Raw genomic sequence first — 27,043 nt, 5'->3', positions numbered from 1 at the left:
GCACTTCTGGGGGTCCCTTCTTCCTACTAATGCGTGTGCCCCTCCTTACCCAGAAAACTTACCTTTGTACCTCCCACCAGCCGCTCTCCCGGCCTTTGAGTGTCAGGAAAGTGAGTATTTTCTTGGGGCTGCCTTTCTGAAAGAGCCCATCTTCGGGGATCACCACTTTTCTTTTTGATCCTCCTCCCCCCTGTCCTTAGGGTCAGTCATTCGAGTCCCTCGTTTATCCTCAGACACCCCGGAAAGAACACTGACCCGGTGTTTTTGACTCTTTTATCTCCAGTAGTGTTTGTTTGGGTCCTGTTCTGGGTTTGTGTCTCCGGCTTCCAGCACGTCTCCCCGCTTCCCCCGTGGGCAACTACACTAGACAAATGTCACAGTGAGTGGATTCGGGATCCACTACGTGGAGTTTTTTTTTTTTTTTCTCTCTCTTTTTCTCTTGAGTCCGCGCGTTTTGTTAGTGGCGCTGAGTGAGAGAGGAAAGAATAGTTTCTCTGCTCCCCCAAACAAGACCAGAACCCACTTTTCTCAAGGCCCACAAGCTCTGCGTGGGCTGTACCTTCCAGTTTAGGAAATGTGTGTAGAGAATCTGTGCAAATCTGTGTGTTGGCTTTGTGCTGCCCCCGAATCAGCTTCGTTCTGTTCCCCGGTAAGTGACAGGCACACACAAAGGCAGGCGCAGGCCGAGGGAGGGGGCGGGAGAAGCGTTCCGAATTGGAGACAGCAAGGTCAGGGGCGCCCAAAGAAATGAAACCCAATCCTGGAGAAGATCTAACAGTCCCATCCCAAATTTCCTTAACTCTGGCATTCACTCTTTTGGGGGGTCTTTCACCACCTCTCCTCCCCATACTCTTCACTCACATCCTGATTCTCTCCACCAGAACTGCTTACTTACTGTTAGAAAGCTAATAGGGTTTCTATGGAGAGTTTTCTGCATATGGCCAAACCAAGTGTGGCCTGGACAGACTCCTTGGAAGGTCGAGTTTAAGACATGTAACTTGGTGGCTAATGCCTTCATGATACACTTTTGAGCGCTTTGAGTGAATTTTCTCTCTCTATTAATGATTTGGAATAGAAATAGGTTGTTGTTTTGTTTTGTTTTGTTTATCCCAAGTTGTTTGCTTATAATTTCTTGAAATGTTTTGGTGTTTGCCTATCTGAGGAGCAGAATACATCTGTGGATTTAAAAAAAAATCACAAGTCACACACAGTACTTTTGCTCTAATTAAGAATTATAGTGACAAAATTCATACTCAGAAATACTCATAAGAATAAGATTGCATGTTCCAGGAAGTTGGGATTCCCAGGGAAAATATATTGGTTTGGTTTAAGACTGTGGGTATTGTTGCCTGGTTAATGAAATCATTACATCTGCATTTTAATGGAAAGTTGACATACTGAAGGGGAGTTAAATTCTCCATGTTTCCATGTGTGTTTTGTAATGCATTTTGAATACAGTACAAATTACAACACAAATATTAATTTTGAAAAATGTTGTTAGCAGTACAGTGTTTGTGAAGGATTGGGGGTTAACCTTAAGTTCAGGAGGGACTGATCGGATTTCAAGGTAGAGGGAAAGGCGCATCACTGTACCAGCCAAACCTCCAAACCTGCTCACCCTCCCTAGTTCACTTCACAAGTCTTCCTGCTTTGGTTTTCGGAAACATGGCTAAGCTTGCTTTAAGCTTGGTCCTAGGGGCTCTTCCACATGACCAGAAGGAAGAAACATTACTCATCCCTGAACAGAAACAGTTCATTGGTTCTGATTTGCCCTCAAGTAATAGAGAAAACAGAGGGGTTTTCCTCCACAAATGTTTGTTGTTGGTTGAGAAAACTATGGTCAATTATGCCAGCAATCTAGAATGTAAAAAGAGTAATTTGGCTGGGCAGTGGTGATGCACGCCATTAATCACAACACTCAGGAGGCAGAGGTAGGTAGGGATCTCTGTGAGTTCAAGGCTAGCCTAGTCTAGTGTGTGGTGACATCTTTGAGGGCATGTTTTCAGATTCGTGATCTTTTATGTTCTCAAACTACTCAAAAGTGTTTTCCATTCCAATCAATAAAAATACCTAAATTGTCTTTTTTTTTATGTTATTATAGAGGCCTGTTCTTTCCTGTCATGAAATTTAGAATCTTGTTACTTTGCGCATCTTAGTTTTATGCTGAAAACAGCTGCTAATTACTATTATTTTAAGAGTTCTGGAGAGCTGGGCGGTGGTGGCGCACGCCTTTAATCCCAGCACTCGGGAGGCAGAGGCAGGTGGATCTCTGTGAGTTCGAGGCCAGCCTGGTCTACAAAGAGAGTTCCAGGAAAGGTGCAAAAGCTACACAGAGAAACCCTGTCTCAAAAAAAAAAAAAAGTTTTGGAGAAAAATTGTATATTACTAAACACTTTGAGTAAAAATAACACTTTCTCATTTCTTAGAGAATTATTGAAGCAAACATGGGGTGAAATGTCTACAATTACCTTTCATTTTCTGTATGCGTCCAGGTACCACCTAGGTATTCTAAAAGTTCTTAAGAGGTAGCTGTCTTAGTTGATTTTACTTTAGAAAAAAATATTGCCGGGCGGTGGTGGCGCACACCTTTAATCCCAGCACTCGGGAAGCAGAGCCAAGTGAATTTCTGTGAGTTCAAGGCCAGCCTGGGCTACCAAGTGAGTTCCAGGAAGGGTGCAAAAGCTACACAGAGAAACCCTGTCTCGAAAAACAAAAACAAAACAACAAAAAAAAATTAAACAACAACAAGATTGTAGCTTTTAAAAATGCATTGTTTTGTCTATTTGCATACTGAACTAATGAAAACTTAACTTGGAATGAGACTTTGCTTTGTTTAAATTCACTTATTGGTCAAATATTTTTAAAGCTTTCAGTAGATGACTGTTGTTTCAGTCTGTGCCAGGAACCTGGGGGGTGGTATGGGTTCCATGTGGCAACATATGGCCCTGCACACTGGCATCGCCATCACTTCCAGAGCAAGTGTGCACACCTGCTTTGGGCTCGCCAGGATGACTTCCCCGGTCCTTATTGGCTGCTGTATATGTGTTTCATTCTGGTTTCACTTGTTGAAGCTAGAAATTCCCTATCAATTGCTCTTAGCTCCACCCAGACCCTCTTGTAAGCCAAGTGCCACTATTTCCTTGTTTGCTAGCCTCATTTGGAAACCCTTTTTATGAATCACAGGCACATCTACAAGAAAGTCTCTTTTCCATCATTACCTAAGCAAATTAGTCCACTTTTAGGAACCAACCATCAGGTAAAATGTCTTAGAAAATGTTTGAGCTGGGTATGATGTGTCAGGTCTGTCATCTTAGCACTTGGCAGGCTGAGGCAGGAAGATGGCTAAAAACTTTGGACCAGCTGAGGCTAATGAATGAGACATCTCAAAAAACAAAAAAAAGGAGATGATATTTGATATAAAATGTCTGTATTTTAGGATATCTGGTATTTGTATTAGATCTGATATTTATGCTATAATTGCTTCTAACTTTTCATCTGTTATTTTTAACAATTGTTGCTTTTTATGTATGAGTGTTTGCTTTCACATTTGTATGTACACTGTGCACATGTTTGGTGCCTTTGGAGGCCAGAAGAGGATATTGAATCCCCTGGATCTGGGGTTAGGTAGTTGAGAACTGCCATGTGGATACTGTTTGGAACCCAGATCCTAAGCCAAGTGCAGTGAACCTTGTTAACTGCTGAGCCATCCCTCCATCCCCAAATTTCATAGTCTTACATAGCTTATTGCTAGAAGACACATTATAATTATGTCTTGAATGGGACAGTATTGATTCATTAAAGTCATACTTTCTCAAGGATTATGCCACCATTGAATAGTAATTCCTGGGGGCAGCAACAGTACCAAAATCAGCAGCAGGAAAGTGTCTCCTAAGCCAACTTTACAGTTGGAGCCTTAGCTGTGGGAGAGTCCAGTTGCCAAGCAGACTGGTGGTTATCCTGGAAACTGTGCTAAAGAACACAACCACAGTGATTGTTGCCAAACACACAGTATTTACACGGGTCTGGTGCTCTGGTTTCTATTACAGTTGACTGCCAAAACTTTGTGAATACTGTGACATTATTGAATGAGGTTATACAGTGCATCTGTTGGTGTGTAGGGCTCTAGCAGGGGAGGAGGCGCAGTCAGAGCATGTGGGTCACAATGAGCACAAGCAGGAAGAAATGTGTACACTTTACACTTGCTCACTTCCAACAGTATTCTGACTGTAGAATGGACATTGCAGCAAATTCCAAGCTTAAGCTAGAGCTATCATTTTTCTCAATAAAATTGACTTTGAGTTGCCATTTCCAGTGTAGCAACTTCTCGCTTTTGACTTTCTCCATTTGTTGCAAAAGGTATTTAAGGGGTTAGAGAGATGGCTCAGTAGTTAAAAACACTTTGCCCCATCCTGAGGACTGGAGTTTGAATCCTAGCACCTACATTGGATGGCTTACAAACACCTTTAACTTATAGATCCAAGTATTCCAACACCCTGCTTCAACCTCTGCAGACACCTGAACACACACAAATAAAAATAAATAAATCTCAGGTTGGACATGGTGGTGCACACCTTTGTTTTTTATGTATATTTGTCTGTATATATTACACTATGTTCCTGCAGTGCCAACAGGGGACCAGAAGAGGGCATCATCAGATCCCTAGGAATGAGAGTTACAGAAGATCCTTAATCCAACAAGTGAATGCTGGGAACTGATACTAGGTCCTGGAAGAGCAGTCAATGCTCTTAACTTCTGGGCCCTCTCTTCAGCTCTGGTTTGAGACAGGTCTTGCTATGGAGCCCTGGATGGCCTGGTCATTCCTATGCTGGCCCCAGACTTGCTGAAGCCCTCTTGACTCTGTCTTCTGATTGCTGAGGTCCCACGATGCCTTATGGTGCCTCTGTAAGAAACTAAAACCCAGTGCTTTAAGCTCACGAAAGATTGTTGTTCAAAACTGATGTGAAATCATATTCTAAATAGTCTGAGAATTAAAATCAGATGAATAAACTGGGATGAAGTATTTTTGAGAGATAATTTAGGGCATAAAATAGATCTGTTGTACCAAAAATACAGCAAATGTTTCTTTTAAATTAGATTTCTTCCTGTCTGTTGAGAACTTGCTGATTTCTCTGTTTTTATTCACTACAGAATCTAGTAAAAACCTTTTTTTTTTTTTACTAGAACATGTGTCATCTGTACTCAAAGCATAATGGGAAAATAATGTAAGAGGCCTTGGTGATGGCGTGGTGGTAGGGAGTGATGCTATTTTTCCTGTATGTAATTTCTACAGGAAATGGAAATGGCTTCTGCTAAAGTCACCCATCTTCAGCATGGCAGGTAGTGGCTTTTATTACATTTCTGCTGGGATTACATATTTTTAATTGAAGCTTTTATTCAAATAGTTGTAGAATCTATGCAGTTATATGAAATAATGGAGACAGAACCTGTGTACACCATCTGGTCTCCTCTAGGAGTAACATTTGCACAACTTTTGTACAGGAAGCCAGCCTTGATTCAGTTCTTTGTTGTGTGTGTGTGTGTGTGTGTGTGTGTGTGTGTGTGTGCACGCGCGTATGTTGAGGGTCAAACTCGGGGTCTCAAACATGCTAAGCAATCACTTTCCCACTAAGACATAGTGGTTTGTTTGTTTGACCTTTGTTGTTGTTTTCAAGATAGAGCCATGCTCTGTACCCCAACCTGGCATAGAACTCATGGCAATCCTCCTGTCTTAGCCTCTGTAGTGCTGTGATTGCAGGCATCCAATTCTGTCTTTTTCTTTTTCTTTTCTTTTCTTTTTTTTTTGAGCCAGGGTAGTCCAGGGTGGTCTAGAACTTGGCTTCCTTCTACTTCGACTTTCTGTGTGGTTACAGATGTGCACTGCAAAGCATGTCTGCTTGTCTGCCTGTCTTACTCGACTTTCTCCAGTTCGGTTGTCCTCATTCATTCCTGTGTATACTTAGTTCTTTATCACATAATCTTGAGCCCAGAGAAGCTAGGCATGGTGCTCCATCATGCATGTGTTGTACCATTATATTTTAGCAAAATATATCCAGTTTTATATATATAGCCTTTTACAGTTAGTTAAGGAGAGGGGACCTAAGAAATAGTAAAAGGGGGGATGGACAGATGGCTGAGAAGTTAAGAGCACTGACTGCTTTTCCAGAGGTCCTGAGTTCAATTCCCAGCACCCACATGGTGGCTCATAATCATCTGTAATGAGATCTGGCGCCCTCTTCTGTATACATAATAAATAAATAAATCTTAAAAAAAAAAAGAAATAGTAAAAGGACTATCTGTAAAAATGGCTATCATTGTTTAAACGGATGGATGCTGAATTTATAGTGAGATCTAGAAATGAAATTTCTAGATTGAATATTTTAGTAACAAATTACTAGATAATTTTTGTATCTTATTTACCTGAAAACAGAAGGGCATTAGAGACCATAGTCAGTTTCTAAAGATTGATTTTTTTTTTCAAGACAGGATCTCACCATGTAGACCATGCTGGCCTCAGACTCATGAAGATCCCCCTGCCTCTGCTTCTCAAGTGCTGGGATACAATCAAGGCATTCCCACTGCACCCAGCTCCCCGGTTTCTCTTAGTACTTTGGGAATCACTTCAGGGACAGTAGGTTTTTATAGTCCAATCATTGTCCTTTTTAGTTATTCACTACTTTTTAGTATTCCGTTTTTACTTTTTTTTTTGCTTCAAGACAGGGTTTCTCTGTGTAGCTTTGTGCCTTTCCTGGAACTCACTTGGTAGCCCAGGCTGGCCTCGAACTCACAGAGATCCGCCTGGCTTTGCCTCCCGAGTGCTGGGATTAAAGGAGTGTGCCACCACCACCCGGCCCCATTTTCACTTTTACGAACTTCCAAAAGTTTATTTTTCTTCCTTGCAAAGTTGGCATATTTTAATTGGTTGTTTTTGTCTTACTAAGTAACGCAGGCTGACTAAAACTCGATGTAGCACAAGATGGCCTTGGCATTCCTCTCTCTTCTCCCCGCTTGAGGCTTGAGGCAGTGTCTTCTTATGCTACCATAGAAATAACAAGTGTCCCACCTCAGGCCCCAAGTGCTAGGATTACAAGCACGTACCATGATGCCCTGTTTGCCTTTGAACTCCTCCTGATCCTCCTGCCTCAGCCTGCTGACTGTCAGATTGACTGCATCTGTTGTTGATTTTTCAAAAAGATAAATTTTATGTGTATGACTGTATTACCTGCATGGATGTCTGAGGACCCTGTGTGTCTGATGTCTGAGGTCAGAAGAGGGCATCACTTCTCCTGGAACTAGATTAACAAACATTTGTGAGCCACCATGTGGTTGCTGTGTTCTGAACCTAGGTCCTCTCCAAGAGGAGCAAATGTTCTGAACTGATGAGCCATTTCTTCAGCCATTTCTGTGAAAAAAATAAAACCTGTTGAAAAGAAAACAATGTGTCATTATTTCTGCTGATGTACTACTCTCTTCAGAGAGCACCGCCTATGGGCAGGCACAGGTGGAGGCTGCCTGCCATTAAGGTATCCCCTGCAGTGCACTGGGTTTTGGCTGCTGTGATTGTTCTGAGGTACCATACTTTGTTCTGTGGGCACTTCAGCCGCAGTAATTGTCATTGTCGTGGCTTCATGGGCATGGCTAAAATGTGCTGTATCAAATCGCCCACTTTCATCACAGAATATTATACTTCAATCAATGGAAACTAGCCATATAACTGTCAAATGGGTTTTTTTATTTCAGTATTTTCTCCTGAAATTTGTGTTTTGTCTTAAAAAAAAAAATAACAGGAGGTTAAATTATGATAATGGAAGCCAGGGGGTGTGAAATGATATCTGAGTTACTCTTCTCGTTTTCTTCCCTGTTCGTAGTTAGAAGGTCACCCCTTAGAAAAAGACCTTAATACTTAAGGTAGACAGTGATGTCCAGCCACAGCTGGGTTCTGTCCTCTGCACACTGGCCCACTCCTGCCCGTTTGCTTTTGTCTGTCTGTCCTTTCTGCCCGTCCCCACTGATGCACAAAGTCTCTGATCTGAAGTCTCTTCCTATTGGCTGTAGCATGAACTCAGCTCTTTGTGCCTTTCAAGACTTTTGCATTAAAAGGTTCTCTTTGGGGGGTTGGAGAGATGGCTCAGAGGTTAAGAGCACTGCTTGCTCTTCCAAAGGTCCTGAGTTCAATTCCCAGCAACCACGTGGTGGCTCACAACCATCTGTAATGAAATCTGGTGCTCTCTTCTGACCTGCAGGGATACATGCAGACAGAACACTGTATACATAATAAATAAAAAAAAAAGGTTCTCTTTGCCCAACCTGTAATTAGGTCAGGTTGTTAGCTTTTTGTTTGCTTTATTGCATACATTAGAATGAGAAGGGGTTGGGGATTTAGCTCAGTGGTAGAGTGCTAGGCAAGAGCAAGGCCCTGGGTTTGGTCCTCAGCTCTGGGGGGGGGGGGGGGGGGGGAAAGGAATGAGAAATCATTTCTGCAAATAAAGTGGCCAATCAACTGTCAGTTTCAGGCAAGAATCTATAAATAAATAAATAAATGAATACCTTTCAGATATGAGGGAAGAAGAAACCCCCCAACTTAGAAGTGCTTAACACATAATTTTTTCTTTTAGTAAAAACTTAGACAGGTGTATCTTAGGAAGAAAGAACATATTTTAAAATTGATACTCCCAGTTCTGCTTGACAAATTTCAGATGTCACCTAAATGATTAGTTTTTGACCTGTGATATTACATTAGGTTTAGGTTGATATTCAAGCAAGACTATTTTAATTTAGAAATTTCTAATTCATGGGGAAACACAGGCAGAAAAAAAAAGCTAGTAAATATTTCTGTGTAAGGCTCGCTCCCCTTATCGGTGGCTTGGTTGGTAATGCCCCTTATCAATCAATAGTTGGGATTTGATTACTACTGAAAATAGTCATTACCTTTGGGAACTAAACTTTCTGTAGCTTGAAGTGATCTCTTTCTCTTTTTAAAACATTATTTTTTTCAAGTAAAAAATTTTATATGCATTAATTTTTTTCCCCACATACAATTTGAAGCCATTCTACAGAGTGTATATATTTCTAGTATTGAGATACAGGACACATCATTTTTTAAATTTAAGATTTGGGCTGGAGAGATGGCCCAGCCATTAAAGGCTAGATTCACAACCAAAATTAAAATTTAAGATTTATATTTATTTTATTTTCTAAGTGTTTAGCCCACACGAATGTATGTGCATCATATGCAAGCCTGGTGCCAAAAGAGGGTGTCAGATCCCCTAGAACTTGAGTTACAGATGATTGTGTAGTGACATGTGGGTACCAGGTTGAACCCCAATCCTCTGGAAAAACAGCTAGTGCTCTTAACCACAGAGCCATCTCTTCAACCCCAGTATATTTCATTTTAAAGTGATTTAAACATCCAGGAAAGACTAAAGATAAACTGTCCTTATTAGAGCAGATTCCTTGTCATCCGCATGCATGTTTTTTATGGCTAACAAAGGTGTCTGTGTGCTACTGAAGCATTCAAGTCTTTTACACTGGACCCTGTCACTTGCACATGTGGGCTGGTGCTCAGGCAGCACTGTTTACAAACACTGGGAGGGAGGATGCTTTGTGTGTCTGGAGCCAGGGATCCACCCCCTTAATTAATAGTCAGGAAACCCCTGTCTGGTTCTGACCAGGCCATAACCCCAAGATCAAGGTGTTTCCCTGAGGCCTGCCCAATGCAAAGTCTACTTAACCAAAGCCTGGCCCAGCCTCTGTTCAAGGTTAGGTTAATCTTTTTTTTTTTTGCCTCTGGTGGCTTGCACAGCAGGTTGTGCTAGCCTTTTGGTTTGTTTGTTTATTTTGGTAGATGGTGCATTGGTTCTGTCGTTTACAATTCCCAATGCATGAAGGAAGTTCAGCCCATTCTTGCAAATACCTTTAAAATGACAACAGTGGCCGGGCGGTGGTGGCGCACGCCTTTAATCCCAGCACTCGGGAGGCAGAGCCAGGCGGATCTCTGTGAGTTCGAGGCCAGCCTGGTCTCCAAAGCGAGTTCCAGGAAAGGCGCAAAGCTACACAGAGAAACCCTGTCTCGAAAAAAACCAAAAAAAAAAAAAAAAAAAAAAAAAAAAATGACAACAGTGATTTAAAAAAAAAAGGAGCTGACGGGAAGGGAAATTATAATCAGAGTATATTGTATGAAGAAAAGCTTATCTTCATCCTGAGGTCTTGAGAAGTGAATCCGTGATCCAACTCCCAAAAAAAGTAGGAACTATGGCCAGAGATAGTTGATACTTTCCACCCCACACCCGGATCTGAAATCTACCCCCGTGGCTGCCACATTCCAGCTCCACCTCCCGCTGGGGTTAACACAACAGTAATAAAGCTTTCCCTTGATACTTAGTTCCTCCTTTCCCTAGTTGATTTCTGCAGATTTTCACTTGTATTTTTGAGTTTAAAAAAAAGCATCATGAAATTAAATGTCTGCTCTTGTGTATGTTTGATTGTGTTACAGTTGTAAGCAGGCAGGTTGTGAGTTGTGTTTGTATTGTATCCAACCATGGTTTCCCTGACATTTCATCATCTGAAAGTGGAAGTTGTGTTAACAGCTGAGAAGCGGCAGGTAGACAGTGAACTGGTTTGAATGGCGGTTTGCTTTCCCAGACTCAGGCTTACAATGTAGCCCAGGCTGTCCTGGAACTCAAAATGTGGACCACACAGAGAGCAGCTAGCAAAGGCCTGTGATGTTAGAAGTGATGCCTGGCTCCGGACAGCTCCAGGTTATTCTCATTCCATCTCAGGTGGTCAAACACACATGGATTTAATGTTTGTAGACTGTTCCAGAATTCTGAAGACTAGCATTTAATGATGGGGGTGTGACTGCATCTCACAAACTATTTAGTCAGCTAGCTCTTGGAATATTGGAAAGCCCTGCTGGTGTAATAAACTTAACTGGAAGAGAAATGTGGTGGATGCCTGAAGGAGCTTCACCCCCTTGTTTATTGTAGAATATAATTACCACCTGAAAGAAAATATTTTGAATGAAAAATAGTGGTAGTGGTTGACTCTGACAAGGGTTTTTGTATGCAAACAGTGGAGGGAAGGTAGCCCTAAAGCCAGTTAACTCTTTAATAGTTAAGCTGACCCAAAATCTACTGTAAGTTAACGAAGTTAACTAATCATCTGCAGTAACAGAGGGAAGCTGCCTTGGAGTTAGGGCTCATTTCAAAAGTATTTCTCATCCATTATTTCTGCTTGGTTTTTAATATAAGCAGTTCCTAGTGTAGGTATAAATGTTTCCCAAAACTACTGAACGTATTTGCACAGAGAAGCATTGCTTGGCAGTGGGTTGAATATGACGAGAAACACCCCTTCTTATCTGACACATTTGTTTACCTGCTTAGTTGTAGTTTTCATTTGAGACAGGGTCTCCTTGTGTAGCCCAGGCTGGCCTTGAGCTTACTCTCTAGCTTAGGTTGGCCTCAAACTTGAGGCAATTCTCCTGCCTCAGCTTCCGTAGTGCTGGAATAAATACCAGGCACGGGCCCCCATGCCAGGCTCAATCATCTGGTACATTCAGGACAGGGAAAGTGCAGTGAGAGATAATTTTGTAAGCAGTTTAATAGTAAAGTGTTTGTATGTGTCCAACTGGATGCCAGCAGGTGTTGAACACAGAGAAGTGCTTAGCTGGGTGACGGCAGATGCACAGAATGACGCCACTGAGGGTTTTCCGTGACTAATAAACACTGCCACCAGTTATGACAGCTTCACAATTGACTGTAAACCGGTCCCTGCTTGTAACAAATTGTCAGATTCTTTTCCTTCTTCCTTTCTTTGTACTTTTAATAATTCTTCTAAGCTGTAGGTTTAACTCTGTGTGTTTGTTGAATTTGTTTTTTGTTGCTTTCTCAGTAACTGTTTCATAGGCCTTTGACCTCTGAGCCACATCCTATGTTCTACATGTATTTCCAGATTTCATGTGCAAATGTGTACATTAAATGTTTTTCCAAGCACTTGCATGATTACTGCTTGGATTTTAACCACCTTCAGTCCAATTTTAAATCATGTATTAGATCTGGAAAAACATAGCTCATATTCAGCATTGTGCATTGTTACCAGATACAGAAGGCTTTGGAGACGCTAAACTGTTTGCTGAACTGAGATGAGGCAAGGTTAACCATTTTTTCTTCTGGTGGTTTCCAGTTCCTCAGACTCCATACTTAAGTTCGATCAGGCCATAGGAAAAATCTCAAATCTCGACTACCCTTTCACCAGGCGTGTGTGCCTTTACCATGTTGCTCTTTTCCTCTCTATACCTGCTTCACCATCTGCAGAATGGCAGCAGCTAAACATTCTGATATGCTGCTCAGAGGAGCTGATGAGGTAACAAATGGAATAGCCCCCACTTTACTTTGTCACATTTCAGTGGTGGAAGTGTGGGAAGAAAATGACCCTCATCTTTGCTTCTTGGAGTGGGCAAGAATCAGTGTTTTGAATCCCCTTTTAGTTACCAGATAACAATTGAGATTCATAGACTAGGCACCTGAGGACTTTCCTGGGATGTTTCCCAATCATTACTTGGAGGGGTGATCCCTTTATTGCCTGGTGGTCCTTGGCACTGAACTTGACATAGTTCCTAGTCACTGAAGAGATGGAGGGCCATTGCCATCTTTGTATTGTTGCAGTCAGATACACTAGCTCCTGTTGTCACCTGTTTGTGAGTGTCCACTCCTATTCTTGTATGGAAATAAACTTGTCTTTAGAAATATTAAATGAGCCGGGCGTTGGTGGCGCACGCCTTTAGTCCCAGCACTGGGAGACAGAGGCAGGCAGATCTCTGTGAGTTCAAGGCCAGCCTGGGCTACCAAGTGAGTTCCAGGAAAGGTGCAAAGCTACACAGAGAAACCTTGTCTGAAAAACCAAAAAAACAAAACAAAACAAAAAAACCCCAGAAATATTAAATGATAGCATGCATGATTTAAAAACTAGTAATACTAAGGAGTGGGTGGGGTGGTGGCTCACACCTGTATTCCCAGCACTTGGGAGGTAGAGCCAGGAAGATTTTAAACTCAAGGTCATTTGAAGGAGAATTTGAGGTCAGCCTCTTCTTCAGGTGTTGGGATTAAAGGTATGCACCATTACACCAAGTATTTGGGTTTGTTTTCATTGTTGTTGTTTGTTATGTAACCCAGGCTACCCTGGAGCTTGCTAGATATTGGAGGGTGACTTTGAACTTCTGATCCTATTGCCTACAAGTGGTGGGATTAAAGACATGCACCACCACACTTGATACAATATAAACATTTAAAATAATATAATGAGAAGTATGATTTTTGCCAGCTGGTGGTGGTGGCACATACCTTTAGTCCCAGCACTAAGGGAGGCAGAGGCAGAAGGATCTCTATGAACTCAAGGCCAGCCTGGCTTACAGAGCAAGTTCCAGGACAGCCAGGGCTATGTAGAGAAACCCTATCTTAATAAATAAATAAATAATAAAAAAGAAGTATAATTTTTATTCTTCCTTAGCGCAGAACATTTAATTTTTAAAATTGAACAATGCCATATTGATTTCCCTGACCTCACCCCAATGTGTAAGATGTGAAACTTAGTATTTCTCACATCATTTCTTTTTTTTTCTTCCCTGCCTTCTACCATAAAATGTTTTCTATATTTGTTTATTGAAAGTATAAGGGAGAGTGTTTCACCGGCCCCCAATTTTCTGTTTTTCCATGCTATTATTCCTTATTGGTAAGTCCATATTCTATCTTCTTAGGGCAGAGGATATAGCTCGTAGACCTTCAAGTGTAAGCGAGACTTGCTTCGGTATGATTCCAGCCACACAAAAGAAAAAATGATATTGTGGTGTGCATGTATAGCTGGTTTTCTTGTGTTTTGTTTCTCATTGCTAACTGAAAAAAGTACATCACTTAGTGTCGTGATTCTGATGTCTAGACCTGAGCACATGGTGTGGTAAAAGTGCAGAGCAGGAAGAGCAGTCCTGACACAGGATTTGGCTTGCTTCAGGTGCAGTATGTTATATGCATCCATTTAAGTAAATTTTGTTTCCTCATATTCTTGAAATTCCTTCAAATTATGCTCTATTTTAGCTTCCTTCATATCCAGTCTCAGTATTAACATTCACTTTTTCTTGGAAACTCTAGTTGCTTCTTTTGTTCTTTCTTAAATAACTATCTCTAGTTCTGAGTGTGTGCCTGTGTCGGGGTCTGTGCGTTTGAGTGCTGGCGCCCATGGAGCTCTCATCTCCTGTTGTAACACACAAGGTCTCTGGTCGGTTTTTCGCCCTCCTTGTGCTTCCTCACGGTTAGCTCTCTCATAGTCTCCTCTTTCACACTGGTCAACACCTCTAACCATTTTGGGAGTTCAGGAGATACTGTAAGTGCTTAACCTGTTCAAAATGCTTTACATTTTCCTGCATGGTTAATAGACAAATGTGATTAAAAATCATTTGGAGTAACTAAAAATTTTATTTTTTAGAGACAGTCTTACAGTGTAGTGCATGCTGCTCTCAAATTCTAGATCCCCCTGCCTCTGATTTCCAAGTAGGGATTGCAGATATGCACTACCACACCTGGAAGTTTGGAATCATTTTAACGAAGAATGTAGGAGACATTGGTAGATTACTAACCGTCTGGTATTGCTTGTGCAATACCTGATGTCAACATTTAAAACATTCAACTGCTTCTTATGAAACTTGACTCTTTAACTACAAAATCTTGTTACAACTTAAAATATTCTTTTTTTAGCTGGGCGGTGGTGGCACACACCTTTAATCCCAGCACTTGGGAGGCAGAGGCAGGCGGATCTCTGTGAGTTCAAGGCCAGCCTGGTCTCCAAAGCGAGTTCCAGGAAAGGTGTAAAGCTACACAGAGAAACCCTGTCTTGAAACCCCCCCTGCCCCCCAAAAAAATCTTTTTTTTGTTTTGTTTTGTTTTTTGAGGCAGGGCTTCTCTGTGCAGCTTTTGGAGCCTGTCCTGTAACTCACTTTGTAGACCAGGCTGGCTTTGAACTCACAGAGATTCACCTGTCTCTGCCTCCCGAGTGCTGGGATTAAAGGGGTGAGCCACCACCTCCTGGCAAATATTCTTAACATTGTGATCATGTACAATCTTTTTGTTGTTGTTTTTCCAGGCAGGGTCTCACTATGTAGTTTACAGAGATTCGCCTTCCCACAAGTGCTGGGATTACCCTAACTCTATACAATCTTAAAATAAGAACCTTCATTCATTTCAAGGAATTTTTCTTCTGTTATCACTCTATTTCTTTACCTATTTTTCTTATCCTTGTGGGATTTCTACTAATTGTTCATTAAACCTCCCTGAATTGAATCTTCATGTTTGTTAAAGTCCTCACATTTTCACACTAGATTTCAAAAGTATCCATCCAATGCATGCAAGTGAAGCTGGATTTGCAGATAGATACTGGTGCAATACAACTTCCCAGCAGCTGCTGGAGCAAAGGAAACATTTGTATCTAGAGTGCTCTTCACAATGGCAACTGTATTCTTTTAAGATGTTCTTAGAATGTTACAATATTCCAATTATATTATGTGCTTAAAAGGTCTTTGCAATAGCTTCAAAATATAAAAATGATTTGCAACATCACAATTGAGTTTTTTAATTTAATTTTTTTCATTTATTGTTATTTATTTTATTTTTCTATTATCAGCTTGATACAGTACAAATTCTTATCCTAATAGTAAAATGTTTCACTGAGGCTTGCCCAGTGATTGAGTAAAACCAAAACTTATTATAAGCCACAGTTATCCTAGGGTCCCCCCTGCTATGCAGCCTCCCTGGTTCTGTGGGTTGCAGTCTGATTGTTCTTTGCTTTATATCTAGTATCCACTTATGAATGAGTACATACTATGTTTGTCCTTCTGAGTCTGGGTTACCTCACTCAAGATGATATCTTCTAGTTCCATCCATTTGCCTGCAAATTTCATGCTGTCATTGTTTTTCTCTGCTGAGTAGTACTCCATTGTGTATATGTGCCACATTTTCTTAATCCATTCTTCAGCTGACGGGCATCTAGGTTGTTTCCAGGTTCTGGCTATTATGAGTAGTGCTGTTATGAACATAGTTGAGCATGTATCTTTGTGGTATGATTGGGCATTTCTTGGGTATATGCCCAAGAGTGATATGGCTGGGTCTTGAGGTAGATCAATTCCCAATTTTCTGAGAAACCGCCATACTGATTTCCACAGTGGTTGTACAAGTTGCATTCCTACCAACAGTGGAGGAGTGTTCCCTTTGCTCCACATCCTCTCCCACATAGACTGTCATTAGTGTTTTTGATCATAGCCATTCTGACAGGTGTAAGGTGGTATCTCAGAGTCGTTTTGATTTGCATTTCTCTGATTACTAAGGATGTTGAGCATTTCTTTAAATGTCTTTCAGCCATTTGAGATTCTTCTTTTGAGAATTTTCTGTTTAGCTCTTTAGCCCATTTTTTTAATTGGATTATTCAGTATTTTGATGTCTAGTTTCTTGAGTTCTTTATATACTTTGGAGATCAGTCCTCTGTCAGATGTGGGGCTGGTGAAGGTCTTTTCCCATTCTGTAGGCTGTCTTTTTGTCTTATTGACCATGTCTTTTGCCCTACAAAAGCTTCTCAGGTTCAGTCCCATTTATTAATTGTTGTTCTCAGTGTCTGTGCTACTAGTGTTATATTTAGGAAGTGATCTCCTATGCCAATGCATTCAAGAGTACTTATTACTTTCTCTTCTATCAAGTTCAGTATAACTGGATTTATGTTGAGGTCTTGATCCACTTGGACTTGGAGTTTTGTGCATGGTGACAGATATGGATCTATTTGTAATCTTTTACGTATTGACATCCAGTTATGCCAGCACCATTTGTTGAAGATACTTTCTTTTTTCCATTGTATAGTTTTGGCTTCTTTGTCAAAAATCAGGATTAATGTCAGGGTCTTCAATTTGATTCCATTGGTCTGTATGTCGGTTTTTATGCCAGTACCAAGCTGTTTTTTATTACTATAGCTCTATAGTAGAGCTTGAGGTCAGGGATGGTGATGCCTCCAGAGGTTGCTTTATTATACAGGATTCTTTTATATGAAGTTGGGTATTATTCTTTCCAAGTCTGTGAAGAATTGTGTTGGGATTTTGATGGGGATTGCATTGAATCTGTAAGATTGGCATTTTTACCATGTTAATCCTACCTATCCATGAGCATGGGAGATCCTTCCATTTTCTGATATCTTCTTCAATTTCTTTCTTTAGAGACTTAAAGTGCTTATCAAACAGGTCCTTCACTTGTTTAGTTAGTGTTATCCCAAGGTATTTTATATTATTTGTGACTATTGTAAAGGGTGATGTTTTTGTGACTTCTTTCTCATCCCTTTTATCATTTGTATATAGGAGGGCTACTGATTTCTTTGAGTCGATCTTGTATCCTGCCACTTTACTGAAGGAGTTTTGTAGCTAGAGTTTTCCTGCCTGGTCCACAGTCAGGACAAATCTCTCTCACCTGCCAGTCCCACAGCCGTCAGACCCAACCAAGTAAACACAGAGACTTATATTGGTTACAGACTGTATGGCCGTGGCAGGCTTCTTGCTAACTGTTCTTACAGCTTAAAATAATCCATTTCTATTAATCTATACCTTGCCACATGGCTTGTGGCTTACCGGTACTTTACATCTTCCTTGTCCTGATGGCGGCTGGCAGTGTCTCCCTGACTCAGCCTTCCACTTCCCAGCTCTATTCTCCTCCTTGTCCCGCCTACACTTCCTGCCTAGCCAATGGCCAATCAGTGATTTATTTATTGACCAATCAGCAACACATTTGACATACAGACCATCCCACAGCAGAGTTTATTAGCTGTAGGAGTTCCCTGGTAGAATTTTTGGGGTCACTTATGTATACTATCATATCATCTGCAAATAATGAAAGTTTGACTTCTTCCTTTCCAATTTGTATCCCTTGACCTCCTTTTGTTGTCTTACTGCTCTAGTTAGAACTTCAAGTAGTATATTGAATAAGTATGGGGAGAATGGACAGCCTTGTCTTGTTCCTGATTTTAGTGGAATCACTTTGAGTTTCTCTCTGTTTAATTTGATGGTGGCTGTTGGCTTGCTGTAAATTGCCTTTATTATGTTTAGGAATGTTCCTTATATTCCTGATTTCTCTAAGACCTTTATCACGTAAGGGTGTTGGATTTTGTCAAAGGCTTTTTCAGCATCTAATGAGATGATCATGTGGTTTTTTTCTTTCAGTTTGTTTATATGGTATATTACATTGACAGATTTTCATGATAGAGTTTTAAGCAACCTAACTATAAGCAGAGGGGAGGTCAGGTCTCCTGCAAAATAAACATTACCTGAGATCTCCAGCAGATTCCTGCCTTCCAAGGGTGTGTTCGATAACCTTGAGGAGAGATTGTAATCTCTTTCAGCTAGCTTGCCCTTGGTATTAGCAAGCAGTCATTACTGGGTGTGGTGGTGCACACCTTTAATCCTAGCACTTGGGAGGCAGAATCAGGTTATCTCTGAGTTTTAGGCCAGCCTGGACTACATAGCGAATTCCAGGATGGTCAAAGCTACATAGTGAGACCTTGTCACAGGGTCTAGAGGCTGTTAAGAGCTCTTGTTGCTTTTCCATAGGACCTGAGTTCAGTTCCCAGAAGTCACATGGCACATGGCAGCTCACATCCATCTATAATGTCAGTTCCAGCGGGTCTGATGCATTCTTCTGATCTAGCACTAGGCACTAGGCACACATGTAGTTCATAGACATAGATGCAGATAAACCATTCATACACATTAAATACAATAAAAACTTATTTTGTCTTAGATATTCTTCTTATTTTTTATTATTATTTTATCTCCTGTGTGTGATATTTTTCTGCATGTATATAGGTGCAACACATGTGTGCCTGGTGCTAACAGAGGCCAGAAAGTATTGGATCTCTTGGAAATGGAGTTACAGACAATTGTGAAATAGGAGCTGGGAATTAAACTCAGGCCCTCAGGAACAACAGCCAGTGCTCTTAACTCTGAAACATCCCTTGAAGCCCACAAAATAATTTTTTGTATATATTTTTTTTTTGAGACAGGGTCTCTCTACATAGCTCTGGCTGTCCTGAAACTCACTATGTAGCCAGGCTGGGTTCAGACACGGAGAAGTCCACCTGCTTCTGCCTCCCAAGTGGTGAGACTAAAGGTGTGTGCCATTTTTTGACATCTTTCAAAATACAACTTTTTGCCAGCTATGGTGGAGTATGCCTTTAATACCAGTACTACAGAGGCAGAGACAGGCAGATTTCTGTGAGTTCTAGGCCAGCCTGGTCTATATAGAGATAAAAAAAAAAAAAAAGAGAGAGAAAAATCATGTAAAATCAGTTTAAAAAAATTGACTTTATATATCCCTATGATTAATTACAGTTACAAAGTTGGGGAGCTGTTTCGTTTTTTCAGTTTTGAAAAGTGACTAAGCCCTCCTGTTTGTAGTCTGTCGTGTAGGAAATGTAGAAGCACTACTCCATCCCAGTGACAAGTAAAACATGGAAGAAGATGAAAACCAACAATTCCTGGTTCTGTCAAGAGATCAGAGGAAACCATGGCCCCCGTGTTCAGGAGATGCAGGCAGATACAGAGAAGTGTACTTGTCCGAGAAATCTATAGGAAGAACTCTCTGGAACTTTTGTCAGAGTGGGAAAACCTGCATAGCTATTGACTTGCTGGAGGCTTAGTGTGGCTGAGGAGCACAGACTCCTGGATCATCCAGTCAGTATGGTACTCCCTTCATGCCTCCTGTACTACCAGTGCTCCCAGTTCCTCAAAGTAGATAGTGTAGTACATCACCACATGCTTCCTGGCAAGGGACAGAAAAGGGGTCATCTTGAAATATGCCAGAGAATTTCATTAGACTTCTTTTTTTGTTGTTTGTTTTTTGTTGTTCGAGACAGGGTTTCTCTGTGTAGCCCTGGCTGTCCTGGAACTCACTCTGTAGACCAGGCTGGCCTCTAACTCACAAGAGATCTGCCTGCCTCTGCCTCCCAAGTGCTGGGATTAAAGGTGTGCGCCACCACCGCCCGGCTATCATTAGACTTTCAAGGCCCAACCTCAGGAAACTATTTAACAAAGCCTAAATTTCTGGATTTTCTTTCTCTTTGAGGCTAGGCTTCACTATGTAGTTCTAGGCTGGACTTGAACTGGACCTGCCCAGTGCTAGGATTAAAGGCATTACCATCTCAGCAATTTCTGGAATTTTATCAGATTCTAACCTAACCCTAACCTTGAGAAGAGAACTACCCGACGGCAGATGATCACTCAAGACATCCAATCTTCCCCAGCAGGGGACATGTCTGTGAACAACACTGGTGAAGTTCATAGTACAAGGTACAGGTCCACCAAAAGACTAGCTCATCACAGGAGTGCAGGATGTTGCACTCCTGTTACAGCAGGCTCGCTATCTGACAGGTCTTTGGTTCTTTCTGGAAAATGTCTGTCTCTATGCCTATTGAGGGCAGTTCTTCTTACCAAGAATATAGTGTGTGTGTGTGTGTGTGTGTGTGTGTCATTCAGCAACAAAAATTACAGGGTATACCAAAAAAAATTGAAGAAGCAAGTATTCAAAATGGAATCAAATGCAGTAGAAATGTGGGGATGATCAGGATTTTGATCCCATGTGTACTTAATTATTGTGTGTGAGTGTGTACACACGGGCACTGGAGGTCAGGTGATGTGTGTGTACACACAGGCACTGGAGGTCAGGTGACATGTGTGGGTGTGTTCACATGGGCACTGGAGGTCAGGTGACATGTGTGAGTGTGTTCACACGGGCACTGGAGGTCAGGTGATGTGTGTGTACACACAGGCACTGGAGGTCAGGTGACATGTGTGGGTGTGTTCACATGGGCACTGGAGGTCAGGTGACATGTGTGAGTGTGTTCACACGGGCACTGGAGGTCAGGTGATGTGTGTGTACACACAGGCACCGGAGGTCAGGTGACATGTGTGAGTGTGTTCACATGGGCACTGGAGGTCTGGTGACATGTGTGGGTCACTTCTCCTTTCACCACCTGAGGCTCAGGGGTAAAACTCTGGTGTCAGTTTTAACAGCAAGTGCCTTTGACCAGCTGAACCATCTCACTGGCCCCCAGAACTTTTTTAATGATGATGCATATGCCAGTGGATAAGCAGAAAAGTAGACAGATGCAAGAGCACAGGTAGGTAATGTCAACATGGAGACAGACATTTTCAGGAGGAACCGAAGACCTGTCAAAGAACAAGCGTGCTGCAATGGGAGTTATGGAAAATGCCTTCAGTGGTCTCATTAGGAACCTGGCCAGTAACTAAAGGAAGACCCTCTGAGCTTAAAGACATGGGAGTAGGAAACTCAAAAGCTAAAACACACAAAGAAAAAGGGCTGGGAAGGGCAAGTAGAACACACCATTGGAGAGCTGCAGGACTGCTCCAAGGCTCATATCGTAAAATGAAAGCCCAAGAAAGAAAAACGCAGTCGTCCCTGAGAAGTCTCAGATTAATGTCAAATACACGATTATAAATCCAGAGCATCAAGTGGAGTAACATCCCACCCTCACCCCCGCTTAGGCCCCCATCCCCCACTGTGGCTAAAGTGAGTAACCTAACGGCCTTCTTCGTTGACCCATAGCATTGTTCATGATGAATAATTAACACTGATCTTTTCTTAAAAAGTGGTAAGGGTCTGCCGAGGACAGTGGACTTTCTTCAGTTCCCTTCTTACGGTGCCCATGGCACGAAGGCTACAAGGCAAATTGGCATGTCCGCCGATGGCACAGTTAGTATTCCGGATGAAATATCCTGTTGGGGTTGTACTTTCCTCCTTGCCTCGCCTCTTCGTGAGAAAGTGAGTTCTTGTAATAGAAAGTTATTTGTCGACAGCTGTGGCGCTTAGTGATTTACGCCAGCTCTGACCTGCCTTCTGTGTAACACGTGACTTCACCCGTGGCGGTGAGTGGAGGTGGCCTGTGCCCCTGACCTGGCACACACCTAGTGCCTTAAGTAACTTCATCAGTGCTTGTTGCTGGAAGATTGACATCCCTCTGGAAGGCTGTCTGCAGTGAGGTCTGTAAAGCAGGCCTCTTCCCAGTGAGAAAGGACCAGTTTATTGGGCTCCTATCTATGAGCAGGGAGTTTTCTTCTATTTGCTTACTTATCTTTGTTTTGATTTGTATCTTTGGCTGGGACTGAATTAGTAGACAGTAGACATCCTCCTGCCTCGGCTTCTTAAGTGTTGGTATTAGAGGCCAGCTCATGCCCCCAGCTTCTCAGCACCACTTTCTAAGATGGTCTCAACACTTGATCTTAGCCAAAGGTCAAGAGGCGACAAGAATCTTTAGCCTTCTCCTGGGTGTTTGTTATTTGCATTTAGGAGAATCTATATAGGTGCCTATCCATCTTTGTGTAGTTCATAAATACTCCATTTGGTCAAAATTAATATTCTTCACGAGGGTTTTCCCCTCCTGAGACTGTCTTGGTGGTTTTCACTTTGCCCTGGGATGGAGTTGGTTGGAAGCGTTGAGCACCCCCAATGCTTCTCTGCCCTGCTCCACTCTTCACGGCAGCATGGTTGGAGACAACAACTCTTACAGTGATTTCTACAACACACACGGTACAGGTGACTTTAACTTCTGCAACAAAGGACAGTCAATGGCCACACTTTCTTGGTCTCTTCAGGTTTTATATCTATCTTGGAAGATTTAGGAAATAAAAATTGATTTTTGAACATTTAAAAAATGATTATTGGGGAATATATGTATATCATGGCATGTGTATAGAGGTCAGAGGACAGCTCTGTGTAATCTGCTGTATCCTTTCACCTTTACATGGGTTCTAGAGATCTGATACCTTCTTCTGACCTCCGCAGGCACACATGTGGAACACATACATACATACAGGTAAAACACCCATACACATAAAATAAATCAAATTCTTTTTCAGTTCACAAAGCAGTTCTGTGAGGCCATGTCCTATGATCTGCATTATGCTCCGATGGTTTGTTTTTTTTTAATTTGTGCTGCTGTTATTAAAAATGTCTATAACAAGTCAATTTGTTTGTAGTAATGGTTATACCCCCTTTGCATAACACAATAATAATACTTTCATTAAAATAGGTCATAAGTTTGTTACATTTGAATTTCTCATCCATTTAAATGATTATCAAACCATAAGCATGACATGAGCTTGAGTTCTTGGCTTTTTTGTTTTATTTTGCTTGTTTTTCAGACAGGATCTCACTACTGCCTCCAGTTTGTGGTTATGTGTTAAGATTGCAACCTTACACCATTATGCCAGACTGAATTTATACCTCTTTCTTTTTGTTTTGTTTTGTTTTTTCAAGACAGGGTTTCTCTGTGTAGTTTTGGTACCTGTCCTGGATCTTGCTCTATAGACCAGGCTGCCCTAGAACTCACAGAGATCTGCCTCCCAAGTGCTGGGATTAAAGATGTGTGCCACCACCGCCCGCCTCGAATTTATACCTCTTTATACTATCTGCCATCTTTTTTTTTTTTTTTTTTTTTTTTTTGGTTTTTCGAGACAGGGTTTCTCTGTGTAGCTTTGCGCCTTTCCTGGAATTCGCTTTGTAGACCAGGCTGGCCTTGAACTCACAGAGATCCGCCTGCCTTTGCCTCCCGAGTGCTGGGATTAAAGGCGTGCACCACCACCGCCCGGCGCTATCTGCCATCTTTACTTAGGGGCAAATACATTTAAATTCACTCAACTTGGCCCTAACTTGAAAATTTAGCCTCATGCTTCCATTTTTATTGAAACTTCATAACATAATCTTCTGTATAATCCTAAAAGTATTTTTTAAAGTTTGTTGTATTTAAATATGTTTATTCTTCAAAAGTTCCCTCCCTCAAAAGTCCCCTCCCCGTCATCCTGCTCTCTAGCTATCACTAAAGTGAAAAGAGACATATTCCCCCAGCAAATGTTAGGTTCAAAGAGACTTAACAACAGTCGGTCTTTTTTGATCCCTTAAGATCCTGGAGAAGAAGTGGAGCCCGTGTGCAGCAGGTGCCTGAGAGTGGCCATTGAAGTGCTTCCAAGGGATCTGGCAGTTCTGCTGCCTCAGCCACCGTGTCCCCTCCCTGCCACATCTGAGCCTGTCAACTGCCCTGCAACGAAAATAGCACATGGCTTATAGGTGGGCTGCAGATGGCCACTGGGCTCCTCCTCCATCCTCTGACCCATGCTTTGGCATGCCAGATGTTAAACATTTTGTTTACATTGGTGTGTGTCAAGAGAGACGTTTGTTTTAAGTTCATGAGTGCCTCCCCTTCCCACTTTTCTTTGTTCCTTTGATACAGAATCTTGCTATGTAGCCCACCCATGCTGGCCTCAAACCCCTGACCCTTCAGTGCTTTTTATAAAGTCTTCTTTTGGATGCGGTGGCATACACCTTTGATCCCAGCACTTTGGATACAGACACAGATGGATCTGTGTGAGTTTGAAGCCAGCCAGGTTTAAGCAGTAAGTTCCAGGCCAGCCAGGGTTACATACTGAGAACCTACCTAAATAATAAAAATGACAGTAATGATAGGAATATATTGTGATCACAGTTTTTGTCTGTCATTTTGTTTGTTTGGGAGCTGTACCACACATCAATGAACACAAAGGTGTATACACACACATACACACACAAAGGATTAATCTTGAATTCCTACCTCCTGCTCCTTCTGCCTCTGCTTCCTTAAGTTCTGGGATGACAGGTGTGAACCACCATGGCAGGATTGTGATAGAATTATTTTTATTTCATCTTAAATGAAATTCCTAGTTTGCAAAATGTATAATTTGTTTTTAACAACACAGATAAATACAACTCCGGAGTTTTCCTGTTTGATTGGATGTCTTAGAAATCCCTGTCATTGGCTTTTCTATTAGATATGAGGTTTGATGAGATCTACCTGAGTGCGGTGTTCTGTGGCTGTGCTCTGAATGCTAGGGATGCTGAAGGAGGATCAAGGTTGAAGCCAGGATGAGCTACAGAGAACCTTTGAGGCCAGCCTGGAACACAGAGCCAGACCCTGTCTCAAAACGAACAAAAGGGAATTGATAAAACCTGCTTGATTAAAATTCATCAATGTTGTTTCTTGAATAAATACTATGTAAACGTTTTTACAAGATTTTTGTTTTTAATTATGTGTAGCACAGTGATGTATGATATGTGAGCACAGGTGCTCAAGGAGTCCAAAGGCATTGGATTCTCTAGAGCTGAAGTTATAAGTGGTTGGGAGCTGCCCAACATATGTGCTAGGAGCTGAATAAGCATTTTCTGCAAGAACAGTATGTGGTCTCAGTTGCCAAACTGCCTCTCTTTAAAGAAAACAGTAACAATCAAAGGTCATCAGCTTCCCAGTATGGTAGTTGAGTGGGAAATTCCACTTCATCTGTAATTCTGCATCTCACCAGTCCTTAGAGTTAGTGGAGTTGATGGTTGACGTTGGAAATGATGCTGCTGCTGTAATGGCTTTAAATCTTCCCTCCTGTGAGCATAAGATTCAAGGCAGGACTATGGGTCATTTATGACACAATTAGTAGTTTAGCATTCATCCTGCTCATCTGTCTTGAAGAAATTGGAAGATAGGGTTAATACAAACCTCACACTTTCCTCAAAATATTGGAAAAGTAAACTATTTTTAATACCTAGGGTCATGTTACAGCTTCGAAGCAGCTTTATAAAGCACTTATGGTCTACTTATTGATCCTTAATGTGTGGCCACTATGATTGTGCAATCAGTAATTCAGTCTGGTTAAACCTTGTTAATAGACTCTTTCTCCCAGGAATCCACCACAGCACTTTATGACATGAAATTGCCAAATCTAAAGGAATAGAGCATATGTTATAAAATGTCTTTGAACCTAGTTCTGAGCATTATGACTGTGAGCTGGGGTTACACATTTCAGCTTAGAGAAAATTCTTTGTTAAAAAAAAAAAGTGGCCGGGTGGTGGTGGCGCACGCCTTTAATCCCAGCACTCGGGAGGCAGAGGCAGGCGGATCTCTGTGAGTTCGAGGCCAGCCTGGACTACAGAGCAAGATCCAGGAAAGGCGCAAAGCTACACAGAGAAACCTTGTCTCGAAAAACAAAAACAAAACAAAACAAAAAAGTGTTATCTGAGACTAGAGGTGTAGCTCCGCTAGTAGAGTGCTTGCCTAACCTGCAAACAAGCCCTAGGTTTGGTGCTTCTGTACTGCATAAGCTAGGCATGGTGGGAAATACCTGCAATCCCAGCACTCAAGAAGTAGGGTCAGGAGGATCGGGAGTTTAAGACCAGCCTTGGCTGAGTAGCAAGTTCAAGGCCAGCTTGGGATACATGAGTCTCTGTCTCAACAATCACTTCCTTTTAGTACCATGTAATTGAGAATAAGTTGAGATAGTTGTATCAGTATAATGTACCTCATATTCCTATATATTATCTGCCCCTGCTTCAACTTTGAGATATGGTCTCATTACATAACACTGGATTGCCTGTAACTTGCCCTGTAGCTCAGCCTGGATTTGAACTTGTGGCTATCCTCTTGCCTCTGTCCATTGAGTGCTTGGGTTACAGGTATACACCACCACACCTGGCTGTTTATTTGATAAATGTATTTGTCGCACCAGGATCAAATTGGACAGCATCTAAGCCAGCGGTTCTCAACTTGTGGGTCACAACCCCTTTGGAGGTCAAATGATCCTTTCACAGGGGTCACCGAAGACCATCCAAAAACACAGATATTTACATTACAGTTCATAACAGCAGCAAAATTAGAGTTATGAAGTAACAACAAAAGTAATTTTATGTTTGGGGGTCGCCACAACACGAGGAACTGTAGTAAAGGGTCACAGCACTTAGGAAGGTTGAGGACCACTGCACTAAGCCATAAGCTCCTAATGCCTTAGAGCTGGGCTGGAGCCGTGATGATACAATGACACAATGTATGGGTGGCTGTAGTCCTCGGTTCCCTTACAAGCTCAGCTGAATGTCATAAGCTTGTAAAGGAGCAGAGTCAGAATCAGAAAGTGAGTGGGCTGCTTCTGTGATAGCCTTTCTGTACCCTTTCT

The 27,043-nt window shown here is 41.7% G+C and overlaps 1 protein-coding gene and 1 long non-coding RNA gene across 2 annotated transcripts in view; one reads left to right on the top strand and one right to left on the bottom strand.

Moving 5' to 3' along the window:
• Positions 1 to 388, bottom strand: part of LOC128105196 (uncharacterized) — a 221,751-nt gene extending 221,363 nt beyond the window's left edge. Inside the window, exon 1 of the long non-coding RNA XR_008216284.1 lies at positions 63 to 388. This is a non-coding gene — a long non-coding RNA (uncharacterized LOC128105196). The remainder of the gene's footprint in view (positions 1 to 62) is intronic.
• Tet2 (tet methylcytosine dioxygenase 2) overlaps positions 1 to 27,043 on the top strand; it is an 85,797-nt gene that overhangs the window by 456 nt on the left and 58,298 nt on the right. The window lies entirely within an intron of this gene.

This window comes from Peromyscus californicus, unplaced genomic scaffold, assembly GCF_007827085.1.
Source record: "Peromyscus californicus insignis strain IS unplaced genomic scaffold, ASM782708v3 Scaffold_9__1_contigs__length_137607984, whole genome shotgun sequence".
NCBI lineage: Eukaryota > Metazoa > Chordata > Mammalia > Rodentia > Cricetidae > Peromyscus > Peromyscus californicus.
This window is presented reverse-complemented; position numbering and strand designations above follow the sequence as displayed.